Source organism: Carassius gibelio, chromosome B24, assembly GCF_023724105.1.
Source record: "Carassius gibelio isolate Cgi1373 ecotype wild population from Czech Republic chromosome B24, carGib1.2-hapl.c, whole genome shotgun sequence".
NCBI classification, from domain to species: domain Eukaryota; kingdom Metazoa; phylum Chordata; class Actinopteri; order Cypriniformes; family Cyprinidae; genus Carassius; species Carassius gibelio.
In genome coordinates, this window is record NC_068419.1 from 16339740 (window position 1) to 16357998 (window position 18259).

Genomic DNA, 18259 nt, shown 5'->3' on the forward strand with positions numbered 1-18259 from the left:
GGAACTTTTATTTAGTTCCTGGTTCCTGCGGTGGAAACACACCAAGTACCGGACCAAGTCCCTAGTTCCTGGGTAAAGTTCCTGCGGTGGAAACGCGGCTTTTGTTAACACTCCTGATTCAGATAATCAGCTCGTTAGAAGTGAGCTTCGTGCATGAACTGTTTACATTGACATGCTCCCTATACAGTGTTCCTTACTCCCTACTCTGTTGAAGTTTACCTCACTTCGGAACATTCATTCACGGATTTGCGCTGTGCAACATCTTCACACATGGACATTTAAATTCACGTTTCGCATTAGAGTATGTGAGTAAATGGAGGAGCAACAATTTCCCCTCCGTGCTTCAAACATTCAAAAACAAATCTTTTTTCGAGTCATTTCGTTCATTTTAGCAAAATGTTATTAAAATGTTACATGTTACTTCCCCAGCACATCTAGTACTTGTGCAAACGTTGATCACACTACAAACAATACAAAACTAAAATTATTTAAGATACAGAAAAGATTAATACATTTTTACCTGGGTCTTCAGTCTGTGATTAGCTCACCTCATCTTGTCTGACAAGTCTTAGGGTTCAAGTCATTCCTTAATCACGTGACATCCCCATACGCTACCACTGCAGTCTGAGCCAGAAAGAGAATTAATTAGTTCATCTCATGAGTCTTTCGGGTTGAATCGTTCCTTGATCACGTGACAGACCCATACGCTATTTCTGACATTACTGTCACTGTGTTTTTGTTACTGTTTCTTCGGGATCTGTGGTGTGTTATTATTTTATAAATAAATAAAACCCTGTTATAAATATTTATGAATTTGTCTTTAATCAGTAATATAATAATAGATATATAGTATATAGGGTATATAATAATATAATAATCCAAGCCTACAATACAAAGTATTTATAGCCTAGTTTGTTCATTTTTAATACAATTTTGAGTTTGCTGGTATAATAATTGTTTTTCCTAGGCCAGTGGTTCCCAACCTTTTTCAACTCATGGCCCACACAACCAAACACATATGTTTTGTGTGGCCCACTGCAAAAAAAAATTAACTGGCCCCGCTATTGTTGGGTTAATAACTTTGTACTCAGAAGCTAGATTGTTAACTGTCTTTATTGAGTGAGCTGGCAATGAACAGAAAATAACTCGGGTAGGCACTGCTTGACACAACTGTTGTTGTTCTGTAGCATATGCAGCAAAAATATCTAATATAAATTGGCGGTTTATTCTTAAACCAATCAGCGAGGTCAAATAGTGGAAGCATAGTTACAGTTTAATATTTAATATTTAAACAATTTAATATTTTTTCTTCTTTATATATATGAAATGATGTTATTAAGTTATGACACAGACATTTTAACATATATGAACAATATTATTATTTATTTTAATAGTGTATTGACAATAGTGTATTCTGCAAGTCCTGCAGAGAGTTGTGCGCTTAGCTGAGAGCATCACCGGCTCTGCTTTCCCCTCTTTGCAGGACATCTACCTCAAACGGTTCAGAAGCAGAGCTGTTAAAATCATCAAGGACTCCATCCACCCCAGTAACCATCTTTTCACTTTGCCGCCATCTGGTAAGCGCTACTGTAGCCTGATGGCAAAAACCGAGAGACTCAGGAAGAGTTTCTTCCCCCAGGCCATCAGGCTCCTAAACTCAAAACCAGCCTCTTAACATCTTCATGTCTCCACTTAATATTCACTTTATCAGTAAGTTATTCATCATTCACTTCCTCACATAGACACACTGACAGTGTCAACCTGTTTGCACATTTGCCTTGTACATGTGTATCTTAATATTTAAGACGACAGTATAATGCACATATGTGTCACGGTTGATAAACCGTGATCTCTGGGTTGTGGTGAAGTAGGTGTGTTTCGCGTCTGCACTGATTAGTTTGTGGGCGTCTCCGTTAATTGTCATCAGCAGCAGCTGTCACTCATTACACACTTCCTATATATTGGTTTGTCTCACGTCTTGTGTTTGTGAGAACGTTGTTTAATGTCTGACCCTCTGTCTCTTGCTTGTGTGTTGTTTGCGTTGGATGTCCGTGTCTTCCCCCGGAACCTCATCCACTCTCCGCACTTTCACAAAGCATTAAGATTTACCTTCGGCTCGATCTCCCACAGTTCCTGTGCCATCCTCTCCAGCTGCCAACTCACCATCACCACCCGGATTACTCACCGTCTCCCCGCCATCTTGGATTGTCGTCTTCCCAGCATTGTTTTTGTACTCTTGTTTGTTTGTTTAATCCTCATTAAATTGTCGACTCGCACTTGTTTCCAGCTCCTCCTTCACCCAGTCGTCACAGAACGTTCTCACCACTCATGTCTTCAGCTTTCGAGAGGTTAGAGGGAGCATCCATATTCACAAAATTGGATTTACGTAATGCTTATCATTTGGAAGGGGGATGAATGGAAAACCGCCTTTAAAACCCCCAGAGGGCACTTTGAATACTTAGTGATACCGTTCGGGCTCTCCAACTCGCCAGGGGTTTTCCCAAGCACTCGTGAATGACGTGTTGAGAGATATGGTAGATCAGTTTATATATGTTTACCTGGATGACATACTGATTTTTTCCTCATCTCTCCAGGAACATGTTCAACACATCAGACGAGTGCTCCAGAGGTTACTTGAGAATAGGCTTTTTGTCAGTATGTTCCCTTCCTAGGGTATATCATCTCATCCGAAGGAATACGTATGGACCCTGACAAAGTTAAGGCTGTGATAGATTGGCCATCTCCAGATTCCCGTAAGGCCCTACAGCGGTTTCTGGGGTTCGCCAATATCTATCGGCGTTTAATTCGCAATTTCAGCCAACTAGCCTCACCTCTGACAGCCTTGACCTCTCCCAGTACTCCGTTCAGGTGGTCAGACGCATCTGAGACTGCGTTCACTAACCTCAAAAGCTGCTTCATTTCGGCTCCCATCCTTGTGGCCCCTGATCCCACACGGCAGTTCGTGGTGGAGGTCAATGCATCAGAGGTGGGGGTAGGAGCAGTGTTGTCCCAATGTGCTGTTTCGGACGATAAGGTACATCTTTGCACGTTTTTTTTTCCCATCGTTTATCTCCTGCTGAAAGCAATTATGACATTGGTAACAGAGAGTTGTTGGCCGTCAAATTAGCTTTAGAGGAGTGGCGTCACTGGCTGGAAGGCTCAGGGGTACCTTTCATTGTTTGGACCGATAATAAGAATTTAGAATACATTAGAACTGCCAAAAGACTTTTACTTTACTTTTACTTTTACATTTTACTTTGTCGTACCGCCCGGGTTCCAAAAATGTCAAACCCGATTCTTTATCACGTCTTTTTGATCCCTCCGCCTGCCCGGTGACTCCCGAGTGTATTTTACCGGAGAAATAAGTGGTCTCAGCACTCATATGGGAGGTCGAGTCGAAGGTCAAGACGTCCTTACAAGGGGTAACGCCTCCGCCCGGTTGTCCACCGAACCGCTTATTTGTGAAGTCGTCCAGTGGGGTCATTGCTCTATCGTGGCTTGTCACCCAGGGATAAGTCAAACTAGTGGGTTGGCTAAACAACGATTCTGGTGGCCACGTATGGCTCGTGGCGTCCGCGATTTTGTTTTGGCTTGCTCAGTTTGCGCCAGTGGTAAGTCATCTAACCGACCTCCTGATTGGGCTCCTTCAACCGCTGTCTGTCACTTCGAGACCCTGGTCCCACATCGCACTAGATTTTGTTACCGCCCTGCCACCCTGGCATGACGGTCATTTTGACCGTAGTGGACCGGTTCTCAAAGGCGGCACATTTCATTCCCTTGCCCAAATTACCGACAGCCAAGGAGACAGTGGTCACTGTCCTAGATCACGTCTTTCGGCTTCATGGCCTCCCGGTAGACGTGCTTTCTGACAGGGGATCTCAATTTATATCCAAATTTTTGAAAGAGTTTTGTAAATTGCTAGGAGCGTCAGTTAGCTTGTCTTTGGGTTATCATCCCCAAAGTAACAGACAATCTGAGTGAGCCAACCAAAATTTAGAGAGGATGTTGCGATGTTTGGTCTCCAAGAATTCTTTTTCCTGGAGTCAACAACTCTCTATGGTGGAGTACGCTCACAATTCGTTACCAGTGTCAGCTACGGGCCTTTCTCCATTCCAGTGCAGTTTAGGTTACCAGCCACCAGTCTTTCCCAGTCTGGAATCAGAAGTCGCTGTCCCCTCCGCTCACGCGTTTGTGCCACCGCACCTGGATTGTCGTCTTCCCAGCATTGTTTTTGTACTCTTGTTTGTTTGTTTAATCCTCGTTAAATTGTTGACTCGAACTTGTTTCCAGCTCCTCCTTCACCCAGTCGTCACAATATGCAGATTGCCTCTTGTACATCCCTGTGTATTTTAATATTCAAGAATACAATGTACTTTCATGCACATTATTTTCCATTCTATATTTAATTCTACAGTTCTTAGTATCTTATTTTTTTTTTCATTCTTTCATAGCTATATTTATGTATATTTTCATCAGTGGTTGTATTCTTTAATAATTGCACTGGCCATGGAGCGGACCTGACTCTCATTTCACTGCTGGTTATATATGCTCTATATAATTGTGTATGTGACGAATAAAAATCTTGACTCTTGAATAGTAATTGGCGGCCCCCCTGCAATACCATCGCGACCCACTAGGGGGGCCGTGGACCACAGGTTGAAAACCACTGTCCTAGGCAAACTTGACATTTGGTCTAATATATGTACAGGAAGATTGATCAAAAGGACATAATGACATAAGTTAAAAGCAAATAATATTTTGAATCCTAAACAAGTAACCATTCAGTTCTATAGTCTGATCTGAAGGGTGAACTCAAAAAACATAAATCATACAACAAAGGTCATTTTTGAAGATAAGAATCCACTGTAAAAAAAAAAAACTTGTTTATCAAAGTGATGTCGCCAAAAATTTTTGAAGCATAACCAATAGTTATAATAAAAATTATAATAAGTACTATGCACCCATTTGTAAGGAAGGTTGTAAATTAACTAATTACTCTAGCCAATGTTGTCACATCACGTGACAAAAGAACGAACAACCCGAAGACCCGAAAGATGAACTAATCAATTCTCTTTCCGGCTCAATACTGCATTGGTTTAACGTATTGGGCTGTCAAGTGATTAGGGAACGACTTGACCCAAAAGACTCGAACTATGAACTAATCAATTCTCTTTCCGTCTCAGATTGCATTGTGTTTAGCATATGGGGCTGTCACGTGATTAAGGAACGAGTCAAAAACCCGATAGACCCGAACTATGAACTAATCAATTCTCTTTCCGGCTCAGACTGCATTGACTGACAGGTGAATTACTACTAGCAGAGCAGAACCTATAGAATATTGCGCATGTGTGACTGAACGAATCACCCCCCAGAGAGACGACTCGTTCTTCACGAGTCACATTAAAGATTCGTTCAAAATGAACGAATCTTTCAAGAAGGACGCATCACTACAATTAGCCCAAATCCATATTAAATGATTCATTGACTGCTCTCAAAACCATCTCTCTCTACTATGGCAAAGCTGAGGGTAGTCACTTCAGAAACAGAGAATATGCTGTAACTTTTCAGTGTTTCTTCATTCCTGAATGTATGCATGTGATCTGCTTGTGTGCTCCATCCATGTGCAGCGATGTAGCAGCAAAATAGTTTTGACTGGATATTAACAAACTGTGCAACTTACAGTACAACATGCTTTAACCTCATGCACTTGTCCCTAATTATATTGAATGTGTGATTTGGCATAATTTGTGCTCATGACGGAGAGGTGGTGTAGCGTTCTCAGAGCGAGTGAAAACCTCAATGCTCTGACTTTTAAAAAAATCTGCTCATAGCTCCAGAGAATATCACGTCACATACTCGCACAGTTCAATGCACTTTAAATGGAACATATAGACTACAGGATGTTCGCTTCAAACTGAAATCATGGCGGAATATCCTGTGATGTCCACTTCACAGGCCACTTACATTTGAATAGAACAAATGTCTAAAGCGATAAAAGAAACATACTAAATATTCAGAGCAGGGGAGTCGCGAGGACTGGCATTGATAAACTGCTAATTTAGGTACCGAATAATTACTAACGTTAAATGGAGCAAAGATGAAAACAAAATGGCATCAAATTGTTTCTGAAGACAGTCAAAACCTTCAGAGTTACATTCATATAATTAATTAATTCATATATTCATTTGAATAATTCCCTTAGCACTCTTTTAAAACCTCCCAGCTTTTCCGTCCTGTTTTGACTCAAAACGAAACTACTCTGCTGTGCGCACCTGAGACTGTTACTGAAAACTGTGCTTTATTCTGGACAGTATTCATTTATCACCAGCTGTTCAAATCCTGGTAATCTAATACGGTTTTAATGATAATAAAAAGATGAAACGCTAATGCTAACCATGGGGAATTGTATAATGATTGATTGTCAAACCGGTAATTGTTACATCCGTAGTCTGCTCTGCTGTGGTGGTCTTGTGGTCCGTCATGGTGGTCTTCTGCTCAGGCCGCTCCATCATGGTGGTCTTCTGTCTGGCTCTGGTGGTCTTCCACTCCACCGTGGGGATCTTCGGACTCATCTGCTCAGCTGTGGTGGTCCTCAGTGTCACTTGTTCTGTCCTGGGGCTCTGCTCTGCTGGCTCCACCCTGGTTTCCTTCTCTGCCGGCTCTGCCCTGGCTCCCTGCTCCGCTTTGGCATCCTGCTCTGCTGGCTTTGCCTCAGTCCCCTGTCCCTTCACTTCCATATGGACCTGGCCCTCCATCCCTCCCCCTATTCCGCTTCGGCTAGTCGCCCTCCCACTATATAGACTCTCACACTACACAGACTGTTACACATCACCCTGGACTACATTTCCCATGCTCCATTGCACCAGTCACAAGCTTACCTGAAACCAATCACAAACAGCTGCTACCAATAACACACACTATATAAATCAGTCTCACACCACCATTCAACACCAATGTAGCCGCACTGGGTTGTACATAATAATTAACTCAAATGATATATAGGGAATTTGAATAATTAATCAGGAATGTGATTAATATATATATCTATATGACAGTTACATTAATATTATTGAAGATGAAAAATAGCTCAACTGCATATATCAATAACTCATTACAGGGCATTGTAATTTACTCATTAATATGTCAGTATTCCATTCTTCATATAAATTATGGTGATATCTCTTACTGTAAATTACCGCAAACGGCCGTAAGATTAACTTATCAATTTTCAATAAAGTTATCACTTATAATTCAAGGAAAAATATTCTCTGGCCATGAAAACATTATCCTATCATTATGAAATTTAGTTACTAAAAGTAAAAAGCTTGTAGCTAAAGATCAGGGCCCGTATTCATAAAGATTATAAGAATCCTCTCAGAAAACTCTTAATTTAGCTTAAAAACTTTTACATAGGAGTCTTAGCTTAAAAGTGATTCGGGACCGATCTGAGAGCAACTCTGAGTAAGTAAAAGACAAAAACTTTCATCTTAGTGAGGAGGCGGGGTTGACCCTGTTGCTATGTATGACACAATCTTTTGAAGACTGTGATTGGTTGGTTGTCCAAGAAGGAAAAAAAGTTATTTTAAGTATAGGGTCTATTCTAATTCTCACTTTGAATTTACATGCGTAATTTATCCTATTTGACCGTTCTCTCTCTCTCTCACACGCACGCACACACACACACACACACACACATATATATGTATATATATAGTTGCTATTTATATATTAATAATATTCATTCACTACATTCATTGCAATTTTTTGAAAACGGTGTGTTTTTCTTGTGGTGCTAATAGTTATTTTTTACAAAGCACGAGACAAACAAGTATGATGTTATTGAGGTTTAGAGGGTTTACAGAGAGGCTGTACCTGCAGCCTTAAGGTGAGACCACAGCTTCAGCATATCCAATTTGTCTGCTCTCTCTCCCTCACACTTTCCTGTCTTTTTCACTTTCTTTCTCCCTCTCTGCTTCACTGTAACTGGTTGAGAAAAGTTATTTCACTGAACTATAACAATATAGCCTGGAGTAGGAGTTTGGAGTGAGGGCATAAGCACCCAACAATTTTTCACTCGGACAAGAACAAAACTTTACTAATTTTCATCAACCATGTGTCATATTTTCTGTGTCTTGTTTAGAATCAGAACAAGCAGGGTTTAATTGGGCCGGGGCCATCTGGGGTTTGAGCCCCGGCACATTGACTCCGGGGCTCGACATTTACACTTCATTAACTCTAGTAAGCATGGTGAGGTAAAAAATCTAAATGACAAGTTTTTATATTTAAAGTACAGTTAGTTAGGCAACATCACACAACATTTTCACCATTACGACTGTTTAATAGTTCAATAAACAGTTCAATAAGCAAGTACGATAATATTAACTCACTTACATATTTTAGGTGGAATCACAGAGCATCTCTCAGAAACCAGCCGATTTATGTGCTGTGTCCGAAATCAGAGGCAGCATTCCAAGGCAGCATTCCAAAGAAGGAAGGGTTCAAGTCACTTTTGAATACAAATTCTGCTTTACTTCCTGTCTCCAAAGGTACCTTATTCTGATAAAATTTTGAAGGCAGCATAAATGTACCCTTTGCTGACTTTGATATCACCCAATCTTCTGCGTTCCATTCCTTGACTGTTGAGCTAAAAAAATAAAGATGGGGTCTGAAAGTTGTGTTTGGTGGTAAGTTTGTGTTAATGTATATTTCTGAACTTTTTTCACTTTTAATGTTATTTCTAGTGATAAATCAATATTATAGTAATAAAATATTTGTTTAGATATCACCAAAAAATTTTCTATTTTGTTGTAGATCATTAAACCATTACGCTGCCTCCGAAGCCTGTCCAAAATCACTTTCATGAGGTGCCTTCACAGAATAACACTGCCTATAAAATAATTGCCTCATTCGGCAGTGAGGCCTCAAGTCTAACGGAGCCATTGCGTGTTCTGAATGAATCGGTCAGTCAAAGTTTCAATAGCCTATGCAGAAAACATCTGCTGAATCAGCAATTTGAACAAATCATTTGAATGAACAACTCAGTGACTCACTCATTAAACACTCACTACTGGCACCTGCTGGAGTTTTAATTTAAGATTCAAGATTCAAGATTTTTATTCGTCACATACAAAATTATATATAACACATATAACCAGCAATGATATGTTAGTTTCAGCCATTTATAGCCACCTATAAAGGAAAAAAATGCCCTTGGATTAAATAAAAGAAGAAAAAAGAAAGAAACATGCAGATTTATATGTCACAAACGAAAGAAAACTGATAAGAATATTGCTTCATAATAAATCATATTTTATGATATTTATTTTAATTTCTTTATTGTATATATATATATATATATATATATATATATATATATATATATATATATATATATATATTAGTGGTGTCAAATGAATAATCACATCCAAAATAAAAGTTTTTGTTTGTGTTATATATGTGTGTGTACTGTGTATATTTATGTATATATAAATACACGCAAATGCATGTATATTTTTAAGAAAAAAAAAAAACATGCTTCTACATTAATATATTTAAATATATAAATGTATACGTTATATAAATATATACATGTAAATATTTTCAATATATATAATGTAGTATGTGTGTATTTATATATACACTCTAAATATACACAGCATACACACATATATTACACAAGCAAAAACTTTTATTTTGGATGTGATTAGTCCCAATTAATCATTTGACTGCACTAAAATATATTGAAATATCTTTCCTATGGGTTGGGGCACACACACACACACACACACACACACACACACACACACATATATATATATATATATATATATATATATATATATAAGCCCCAACCCATAGGAAACCTATTTCAAATCCCAATTTAACCCCTGAGAACAAGCAATACCTAATTTACCTACATCCATTTGATTTTGCCCTTTCTATTAATTGTTTAAAGGAGTTAGTGTCTGAATAAAAGGCGCGGGAAGTGGGGGTGCTGAGGGTGGGCAACTGTTTAACTGCTGGGGAAAAAAAAATTGGCGTCTATTTTACACAAAAAAGTGCAAATACCTGGTATTGTAAGCGGATTGTGATTGTGCTAGTCAAAGTTACAAAAGACAGGTGCCAATCATCACACTCAGTGGTGTAGATGCATGTGTTATTCTATTCCTTTTCCTCTATTCCTTTATTTGCAATAAGTAATTAGCAAAATATTCTGCTATTTTCAATGGTTGCCCCCTAACAATTGAAAGATTTTACAAAATTTGTTAATTAATAATTTTTTCAAATCAATTAATTAAATAATTAACTAATGCATCATTAAATATGCATATAAGGTATTAATTTTATATATTTTACTGTTATTTATTGTAAGTAAATAATTAATAAATAAAATCAGACTTACTAATAGGCTTTCCCAATCTTATTTGCGTAAGAAGTTGGCGTGTGACGAATATTAATTTTGGCGGATAATAGCCTATCCTAGCTTGTTGCATGCTGTTGCATGACATGAATGATTCTTATTCTGATTCTGGGTCAGCCGGCAACTTTATCTCCGGAGACCTCTGCCGTCAGCTCAAGGTTTGCTTTTTTTTTTTGTGTGTGTGGGGAAGTCATGGTGGTTTAGAGAGTTTGTCTCCTAACACTAAGGTTGTGGGTTTGAATCGTGGGCTGGCAATACCACAACTTAGGTTCCCTTGAGCAAGACATCGAACCACCAGCTGCTCCCCGGGCAGAGTATGTGAGTGGAGTGGAGTGGCAACAATTTCCCCTCCGCGCTCAGAGCATTTAATAATCACTCCGCTCCAGCTCCGCTCCGGGTTCACAATTTCCCGCTCCCGCTCCACTCTGCGCTCAGTGATACCAGAAACACCGCTCCGCCTTCGCTCCGTGGCTAAAGTATTTCAGTATGTTTGAAATGTTATATTCATAACGTAGCCTATATAAAAAAATAAATAAAAAAATAACAGGAGAGTTTCAAAGTGGCTTATGCTATAGTGTGCAAACTTTTTTTTCCTACCACATGCCAAACTAATAACATGGATGTCAGCATTAATATAATTACTGTATTCTGCTGTGCAAATTTTGTTTGTGATGAAAATAACAGTACATTTTTATTTTATCTACCAGAGATGCTCACAAGTCTCTGAGCTAGAGTCCAAGTCAAGTCTCAAGTCTCTGAGCTAGAGTCCAAGTCAAGTCTCAAGTCTCTGAGCTAGAGTCCAAGTCAAGTCTCAAGTCTCTGAGCTAGAGTCCAAGTCAAGTCTCAAGTCTCTTTATTATATTAAGTCTCTGGTTATAATAAATGTTGCATCACGTACAGCGACCCATCCAAGCTGCTTAGAACACTGCATAGGTATATATAAGGAATTCAAAGCATGTAATATGTTATTATGACAACTCTATCTATTAGCATACAATATCAACTTTGATTTTGGTATATAATCAGTGTAAACAGGCTATTGCAACATGACAAAAACACCAAGAATGCTTTACTTTTAAGTTAATATCTGTATTTTGCATTTATGGATTCAGTAATGGCCTTCTGTCTGTCCTGGCTGTATAGCTGCACACCTCTTGTCTGGCTTAAGAATGAACAAAGCTACGCTGACTTATGTTTTCATACAATACCTACTCACAAATAAACATCAAAAACAAAGCCGGCTGCAATGAATTTCTGTGCAAAACAGCTTTTACTACAAACACTTCCACACAAGAACATTGTTATCACACAAGAACATTTTGATAGAGAACCAAAAATATTTAAAGTAGATAAAATTAGAATAAATAAAATGGAAATGTCTACATACTATTACTACTGTAAACTTTGCAAATAGGACATCAGCCCCTTCAAGTCAATGAACAATAACAAAGTGGGCTGCAATGAATATCTGTGCAAAACGTCATGGCTCCGCTCCTACCCAATGACAGAGGCACGCAGGTTTTTTTCCACTGGAGTACTCACGTGAAGGATGCGTGCACAACTAATAACTAATATCATCACGCTATAAAGGGTTGGCCTGCGCTGGGTGCGCCCCTCCCCCTATAACTGTTCTGTCTCGCGGAGGAGCTCATTTGTGTGCATCTGTGTGAAACACGCGCTCTGAAACACGCATAGGAAAAAAGAACGACAGAAAGAACGGCTCCCCTCCAGCCGTGACTCGGCTCCCATCGTTCATGTTTATGAGCCGTTCAAAAGAATCGGTTCGTTCGCGAACGTCACAACTCTAACAGCGAGCTCATCTGATGTTTACTAAAAATTAACATTGTTCACGAGTCCCGGAGCTCGAGTCCGAGTCGAGTCTGAAGTCTTTCGAGGACGAGTCTCAAGTCGAGTCTGAAGTCACTGTTTGTGCGACTTAAGTCGCACTCGAGTCCGAGTCTCAAACTCGAGTCCCCATCTCTGTTATCTACAGATCAATGCATTTCTTACAGATTTCTGATCATTCAAAATCAGATACAGATGAAGTAACACTGTAAGATTACATTTCTTTGAATGCATTTTCGCGAAAGCGATTGCGTGTGAATGTGCTGTAACTGTTTAAATCATGCTTCGACCCAAAAATATTCAGTAAAAGGAACAGACAAACTCCTTCAGAACTAACCTATAACTTCCCGCTCGGCTATTGTCGTCATTGTAACCTTCTGATTTGAGAGATCCATCTGTATCAAGCTATAGTTAAATATGTTTAACGTGAATACTTGCTAAATATGCAGTTATATTAAGGGCCGTTGGCATGAATTGTGCTCGTGATGGAGCGGTGGTGGAGCGCTCTTGGAGCGAGTGAAAACCACAACGCTCCGACTTTTAAAAAATCCGCTCCTCGCTCCTGTCAAAATCACACCGCTCCACTCCAAGCTCCGCTCCCACTCCGCTCCACTCACATACTCTGTCCCCGGGTGCCACAGCATAAATGGCTGCCCACTGCTCTGGGTGTGTGTTTACTGCTCTGTGTGTGTGTGCACTTTGGATGGGTTAAATGCAGAGCACAAATTCTGAGTATGGGTCACTTAAAAAAAAAAAAAAAAGAATGAATTGTTTTTTATTTTATTTTATTGTTTTATGTTTACAACATACAGCAACTGTAGAGGAATCTGAACCAAACCAAAATAAAGACAGATGAAGCTAGATTCCCCACTCCAGAACCTGACAGCATCAAAAAGGCGATCCTTTAGATGCTCCCTTCCCTTACGAAAAAGTAGTATACTTCAAGTTTATTTTAACTAAGTATACTTCAGTAAAGTTCAAGTATATTTTTAAGTATACTTTGTGTAGCAAGTATACAAATATCAGTGTTCTAGTAGTATACTTGTAAGTGTACTGTTTCAATACTTATTGGGATTAAATTGCCCACTCTCTAGTATGTAAAATTATACTTCCTCTACAGGAACTCGAGCTGCGTTGAGCGGTCTGGGGAAACACCTTTTGCAAGATCAACTCAGAATATCGTGTGCAATCTGTCCAATGGAAGAGCGTGACGTCACAGGCGGGGTGATGTAGTGACCAGGAAACTATAAAGGCACGTGCCACGCAGCTGACTTCAGCTTCGCATCTTTCAGCAAGCGCTCTGTGTGTGCATGTCTAATGTCTGTCTTGTGAGTCTTATTTATTGTTGTCTGTCCCAATAAACAACATAATGCCAAAAAGTACAGCAAAAACACGACATTTGAAGGGCGATTCCTCCCTGCCCGTGCTACATTACGGGTGGGGATACACACAATCTATGTGTGGTTTGCCTGGGATCAAAGCATGTTGAGTCGGCTCTCAAGGGAGTTAATGATTGCCGATGTTGATGCTTCGTCCACGCTTCGCCAGCATTCCCCATGGTACCGGCCATGCTTCCACCGAGGCAGAGTGGCTGCTGCACTCGTGGGGTTCGCAGGTGGATCTGGCGGAGCGTATGGAGAAGGGCCAGTCCTTATCTCCTTCCTCATCTGCCAGATCCGGTGCCCAAACCCTGGGTTCGGAAGCATGCTCGTCGGTTTCTTCCCCCCAGGGCAAGGGGTCGACACTCCACCTCTCTACATCTGGAGAGGTGGATGTGAAGATTATTAGCAGGGATTTGCCACCCCTTTTGTCCCAGTATGAGGAGCTGTTGGAGGTGGTCACTTGTGCAGTTGATAAGTTAAGAATCAAGTGGCCTGCAGAGAAAAAAATCAGAGCTGTAGAAAAAGCAAGTTAGCTGAACGATTTCTGCGGCCGAGGCAACCACCTCCATACCAGAGCCTTCCCTTTTTTCCCGATCTCCATGAAGAGATAGTGAGATCGTGGAACCACCCTTATTCCACCCATCTCTTTGGGCCCGACTCTCAATATTATGGCAATGTCGCGAGGCTCGATGAGCGAGGGTACAGAGTGATGCCCGGGGTTGAGCAGACGCTTTGGAGCTATCTGTTGTCCAGTTCGACATTGTCTCTGAAGGTTCCGGCCTTGCCCACAAAACAGTTAAAAACAACATCTGTGCTAATGGGCAAGGGCTATGTGGCAGCAGGTCAGGCGGGGGCATGCCTTCACACTATGGCCTTCCTCCAGGCATATCAAGCTGACCTGCTGAGAGATGTAGACGAGGGAGAGGGCATCAAGTCCGATGATATCGCATAGCTTAGATGGACCACGGATCTCTCCCTCCACGCCACCAAAGAGACCACTCGTGTGATTGGGCGGTCTATGGCAGCCTTGGTGGCCGTGAAGAGGCATTCATGGCTGACCCTGTCACAAATAAGAGAACGTGACAGGGTCTGCCCCCTGGACACCCCGCTTCAGACCTTGGGCCTGTACAGCGACACAGTCAATACTGTCGTCGACAGGTTCCAGGAGGCACGTAAACAGGCAGCGGCGTTCCAGAGTTTCCTCCCTCGTCGCTCTCGTGGGCTATCTGGGCGGGAAATACCCACGCCACAAGCAAGCTCCTCATACCGCAAGACTCAAAAACAAAGCAAAACGGGGACTTCCAAAGCCTAGTCAGATCTTCGTGGAATTATCGAAGCTAGGAAGCCCTCGACAAAGAGGTCCTGACGCCAGAAAGTGAAGTGAATTTGTGCTCTGCATTTAACCCATCCGAAATGCACACACACAGAGCAGTGAACACACTCACACACTGTGAGCACACACCCGGAGCAGTGGGCAGCCATTTATGCTGCGGCACCTGGGGAGCAGTTGGGGGTTCGATGCCTTGCTCAAGGGCACCTAAGTCGTGGTATTGAAGGTGGAGAGAGAGCTGTACATGCACTCCCCCCATCCACAATTCCATCCGGCCCGAGACTAGAACTCACAACCCTTCGATTGGGAGTCCAACCCTCTAACCATTAGGCCACGACTTCCCTTCCCTTCCCTTCCCCAGAAGTGCAGTAACCCAGAGGGTAGCCCCCACTGTAAAACAAATTTACCTACGGGTACAATAAAAGTAACCTAACCTGGGGTAGAGTGGTGTCCACCTTGTTATACGGGGCCCGTCTCACTTCAGTGTCCTCTGGAGGCCGGTCTGCCAACCCTGCCAGTGTTTCAGGGCGCAGCCCTGTCTCCCACGAGCACCACTCCCAGTTATTTCCGCCCGCGAGCGTAGCGGAGCTGGGAAGCTCGCCAACCCTTCTGGGGCCTCTTACACCAGAGATCAGTCTCAAGAGACTGATTCCCTTAGTACATTATTTAGCAGCATGGAAACTACTGCCAAATGTATCTCAATGGGTCCTGCACACAGTAGAAAGAGGCTATTGCATTCAGTTCTGCCGTCCACCGCCGATGTTCAATGGGGTTACACCGACAGTAGTCGGCCCCCAGCAGGCTCTGGTGATGGAACAAGAAGTGAATATTGTATTAAGGAAGGCGGCCATAGAGGTGGTCCCTCCTCTAGACAGGGAGTCCGGGTTTTACAGTGGGTATTTTCATAGTTCCAAAGAAGGATGGGGGGTTGCATCCAATTTTAGACTTACGTCATTTAAACCTCTCAGTAATGTCACTGAAGTTCAAAATGCTTACTGTCAAACAGGTTGTAGCTAAAATCAGATCCGAGGACTGGTTTGTCAAAATAGATCTCAAAGATGCATACTTCCACATATCCATCCTTCCACAGCACAGGAAGTTTCTGAGGTTCGCTTTCGGGGCATAGCCTACCAATATCGAGTACTTCCCTTCGTCCTTGCACTCTCACCCCACACGTTCACGAAATGTGTAGATGCGGCTATGGTACCCCTCCGTATGCAGGGCATACGGTGGCTCAAGACCAAGGGGTTTTCCCCAAGGGGGAATCCATTATGAACTATCAAGGTCACGCGGCAATGCCTTCGTGCCTTAGACATATGGAAGAAACCTTGGTTCTTGAATCAGGGCCCGGTGTTGGGAGCTCTTGGTCGCCGTGTAATGCTAGCGACAGACGGCTGGGGTGCGGTCATGAGTGGCCACCCTGCCCGCGTTCTGTGGAGCGGTCGCTATCTGACATGGCACATCAATTGTCTAGAAACGCTAGCAGTGTATCGAGCATTGAGATATTTCCTCCCAGACCTGAGAGGCCGGCATGTGTTGGTGCGCACCAACAACACATCGGTGGTCTCTTATATCAATCACCAGGGAGGTCTGCGTTCACGCCCCTTATACAAGCTGGTATATCAGATCCTCCTGTGGTCCCAGGGCAAACTCCTCTCGTTGAGGGCAATATATATCCCTGGGAGATTGAATGTGGGAGCAGAAATGCTGTCGACACAGGGGCCGAGGCCCGGGGAATGGATGCTTCACCCCGAGGTGGTGGAGCAGATATAGCAGATATTTGGCAAAGCTCAGGTGGACCTCTTCGCAACTCAAGTGACATCGAAATGTCCCCTCTTGTTCTCTCTATTTTATCCAGCTCCACTGGGACTTGATGCCATGACACAGACCTGGCCGAGGCATCGTCTGTACGCCTTTCCCCCCATCCCTCTGCTTCTCATGAAGGTCCGTCTGTTGCTAGTAGCCCCGTTCTGGCTGGGCCGAGTAAGGTTCGCAGATCAGATCTCTCCATAGGAGATTCCGATCAGGACAGATCTACTCTCTCAGGCGCAGGGCAAAATAATCCACCCTCGCCCGGAGCTGTGGAAGTTGTGGGTGTGGCCCCTGAGGGGGCACAGTTCATAGCTTCCGGTCTCTCAACCGAGGTTGTTGAGACCCTCCTCCAATCCAGAGCTCCCTCTACAAGGAAACTGTCCGGGTGACTGCAGTGACCCTCTGATCTGGACACAGACTAGATCTGGTGGCCACGGTGACCTCGGAACGAGAGAAACAGACAAATATTAGCTTAGATGCCATTCTTCTAATGATGTAGCAAATACATAGGGTTTTATGGGAAGTGTTTCCGGTTCCGGTTTACCTAATTAAAACAGCCTAAAAATCATTTAACGGATTTGGATATTAAAAGCATATTAAGTTATGTGTATGCCAGGTTAAAGAGATGGGTCTTTAATCTAGATTTAAACTGCAAGAGTGTGTCTGCCTCCCAAACAATGTTAGGTAGGTTATTCCAGAGTTTAGGCGGCAAATAGGAAAAGGATCTGCCACCCGCAGTTGATTTTGATATTCTAGGTATTATCAATTTGCCTGAGTTTTGAGAACATAGCGGACGTAGAGGATTATAATGTAAAAGGAACTCATTCAAATACTGAGGTGCTAAACCATTCAGGGCTTTATAAGTAATAAGCCATATTTTAAAATCTATACAATGTTTGATAGGGAGCCAGTGCAACGTTGACAGGGACGGGCTAATATGGTCATACTTCCTGGTTCTAGTAAGAACTCTTGCTGCTGCATTTTGGACAAGCTATAGTTTGTTTACTAAGCATGCAAAACAACCACCCAATAAAGCATTACAATATTCAAATTTTTTATATTGACTATGCATTCCATAAGACTGCCCTGTTACTGGCTATTACGTCTCTAAAGAGAGTTGGAGATCTTCAGGCCCTCTTGGTGGCCCCTACCTACTTAGACTTTGCCCCTGGTATGGCCAAAGCATTCTTATGCCCTCGGGCAGGTTATGCTCCTAAAGTTCCCTCTGTTACACCACAACCCATAGTACTGCAGGCCTTCTCCCAGGAGAAGCTAAACTGTATGTGTCCAGTTCGAGCGCTTGACGCGTACGTCCACAGAGCTGCCCTGTGGAAAAATCTGACCAATTGCTTGTTTGCTACGGTCCTCCTAAAAGGGGTTTCCTGCCTCTAAGCAGACCCTTAGTCATTGGATAGTCAAGGCTATCAATGTCTCCTATGAGTCCTCTGGTCTTCCCCTTCCTTTGGGAGC